This window comes from Paramormyrops kingsleyae, chromosome 10 (assembly GCF_048594095.1).
Source record: "Paramormyrops kingsleyae isolate MSU_618 chromosome 10, PKINGS_0.4, whole genome shotgun sequence".
In the NCBI taxonomy this organism is placed as follows: Eukaryota; Metazoa; Chordata; class Actinopteri; order Osteoglossiformes; family Mormyridae; genus Paramormyrops; species Paramormyrops kingsleyae.
Window position 1 is genome coordinate 20,672,543 of NC_132806.1, and position 3,451 is coordinate 20,675,993.

Here is a 3,451-nt window from a genome sequence, read left to right on the forward strand (position 1 = left end):
CGCCCATTGATACCAATGGATTTAGAATGGGATGTCATAAAAGTTCCTGTAGGTACAATGGCCAGGTGACCCTATACTCTTGTCCATATAGTGAATGTGAAATGAATTGCAAGTTAAAGCAAATGAAAGTGTCTGAAAAGCAATCGATCTCCACCCAGATGGGGCAAGTGGATGAGTATTTGGCAGTGTTTTTGTGTCATGGTGGGCTTTAGGGTGCCATGGAAGAACAGCCAGTGGACACAGATCCCAAAAGAAGCACAGGTTGCAGGCTTTTCTCCCTTGTCTGATCTTCTTTTACATGGAGGCAGCCTACAAAATCTTCTTAGCATTTAGGATTTTCAGATGGGTCCATTATAAGACTTGAATGATTCCTCTCATTCTGTTTCTGCATTTGTGCTTATGATCGCAGGCTAGGTTGGTTGCACTCCAAGTTTTTACAAGAACAATTCTAATCCAGTGAGGTTCTTTAGACTGTCCTTCATATCAGTTATCCTGCAGCTTCTTCCATTTTCCCCTAGCTACACTATCATCTGAGAAGCTCGCAGTCTCACAGTTCAGCTTAAGAGTCTGTTGCACTTGGAGTTTTCTTTTCTGATGGAGGCTTTGAGGCTTATATGTCTGTGCGGTGAGGAAATGAAGAGGAATTAAGATGAACACAGAGCTAGAATCAAATGGACTGAGAAACAGGCTGGCCAGCACACCATTCCAAGTTTAGGGGCTGTCAAGTGCCAGGCCAGTCTCAACGAATGCGATCTTCGCCCCCACACTAGACCCCTGGGTCACAGTATAAAGGGCTTTTCTTTAATTGCAGTCTCCTGAAGTAAGCAAGGCTTCAGTATTCCTCATTTCTTTCCACGCCTTTTCACCCATGCCTGTCCCACCCTGTCTGTGTGGCACCCAGGAGACCAGGCATGAGCGTAGGTCACTGCCCGCTGCCCGCCATGCATCATCAGTTAGGTGGCAGGCACCCCAGCGATAAGAACCTGAAGGACAACAACATTAGGCTCAATATCAGCCCTGCCAAGCAAAACACCCTGTCTGCAGCCATCAGTGTGAAACACTGGGTGCCTGAGCAGAAAGGACGTTTTAATTGTGCAGTGGCTTCTCCTGCAAATACATCAGTGTCAAATTCAGCTTGGAATAAGCAAGTAAGGCCTCAAACATATGCACTTCTATACTGGCCACATAGAATGATAGTAAAGCCTTGCTTCTTTAGTTCAAAGGGATATAATGAATACATATTCAAGACTGGTTTGGGACTAACACATCTACGCATTCAACACAGTTACAGGATTCTTTATATTAAACTTCCATGCCTGGAAGGTATTTGCTATGATTAGCTGATTAGTTTGCAAATTTGCAATGTTTTTGCAGATGTGGCCAGTGTGTGTTTGCATTGGTGTTCATAATGTCAAAAAGTAGCACTGTTGTTTGGGGGGGGGGGGGGTTGATTCCCAAGTTTGCTCTGTCTGTGTAGAGCATGCGTGGCCTGTGCTGCCTGACTGAAATAGGTTCCACCCCACATTACATTCTTCAACTTCCAAATCAAAATGAAAGTATAACTGACCTAGAAAACACTACACATCCATTTCTGTCCTAGTGCCTATGTACTATGTATTATTAAGTACTATAGCTCAACTGTATTTTGACACAATTATCATTTTATAACAGAATGATAGCTTAGTAAATAATTAGACAGAAGCTCAAATTAATATGGACAAAACAATCAATCAAATTTTGAACTGACAGACAACAGGACAGCAGAAGACTGTTTCCACCTGCTTTTAGCTGCGAAGTGACATTGTTTTTTTTATTTCTGCCCATTCTCTGTCAGCTGTCTGGGCATCCTGCCTGCTTCTTACCCATGTTCATCATGCATTCCATAAAATGCTGCACAATGAGTGCTGTCTCTGGCCTAGACACCCCTGCCACTTTCAAACCCATTTTCTCAGACACACACAAGCCGGCAGATTACCATTAACTGTGAATTGAAGAGTTTAATAGCAGAGGGATTTTTAAATGACTAGACTTACTTCCTATTACACTTACAAATATTGAATTTATGAATAATTTAACCTCCCACCCACACCCAAATGGTGCAATTTACTTAAATATTTATTTTACAGTACATAAATAATTAATGGGATGCATATTAGAGGATTTAGCTCTTGCTGAGTTCCACGTAATTAAAACTGCTGCCAACTTCATGGGGCTCTTTATCATGGAAATAAAAGATTTGCAAAGTTTGAACATTTTCCACTTTGTTTTTTTTCCCAACCAGTGAGCTTATGAGAGTGAAAGCTTAGCATCCGGTACATATCTGTTTTGGATGATTAATTATATTAAGGTTTTATGTATCCATCTTGGAAGAAAGTCAACAACAAAGTGTGAAAGATTCATTATCACATCTCTGATGGAGCTTTTCTGCCCAATTATAGTGGAAGAGTTGTGTTTCCCAGACCTCGCTTGGTTTGACAGTATGTAACATTCCGGGAATAGCCGCCTCTTTGTTTATTCAAAATAGATTTCTGAATACCCTGGTTTAGCGTCCCACTTTTAAACGGGGGGACTTTTAGCATTGACTGATTGCACAGTTATGAGGTAAATCAATACCTGCAGAAAAAGGCAAAGCCCTCCCAGCAGGGGCCTCGGAGCTGTAGGCAAAGCCCATCGTCAGCCGCGCTCAAACCAAAGCGGCGAAAGCCGGGAAGACTAAAAAAGAACACGCATCTAGGTTCATCAGGCCCGATGCCTGCCTTCCCTGGGGATCTCGGTGGGAGGACGGAGGCACAGTGAGGAGTGAAAGTTTCCCTTCAACTACTTCTGTGGAAGGATCCAGGTCCTTAGGCCGCGAGGTAGAAGTTAAAGGCCACTGGACCAGCAGCATCTCCACAACTGGCAAGCCTTAGGACACCTGCGCTGAGCCTGCAATACCTGCAGTCGATTTGCAAAAGTTTGTGAGAAAGACAACACATCAAAAGGCTGAGACATCCACATCGCCGCACGAGTTCTCCTGCGGCACTACGCTCTAAACTACTAACTTTTCAAATAGTATGGTGAATCTATGCAGGAATCTTCTGCAGACTTCTGGCCTCACCTGGTAAAGGGGTATTTTATGGGTTCAAAAATAAACATGTCAATGTTCCTCTTAGATGCCTGTAACAAAAATACAGACTGCAACTCTGATACTTTGATCCATCCACTAATTTTCAATAAAGTTAATTGCATACATGGTTAAACGGAGCCTGGCGTCTATCCCAGGAAGTAAATGGGCACAATGCAGGGGACACCCTGATTGGGATGCCAGCAGAGGTGGACATTTCAGGTCCAGAAAGTGAAAATCCAGACCAAGATTTTGTTTCAACCAACCAGTTGAGTACTCTGTAACTGTGACACAACTGGTTGGTTGAAATAAAATCTTGGCCTAGATTTTTACTTTCTGTATCACAAA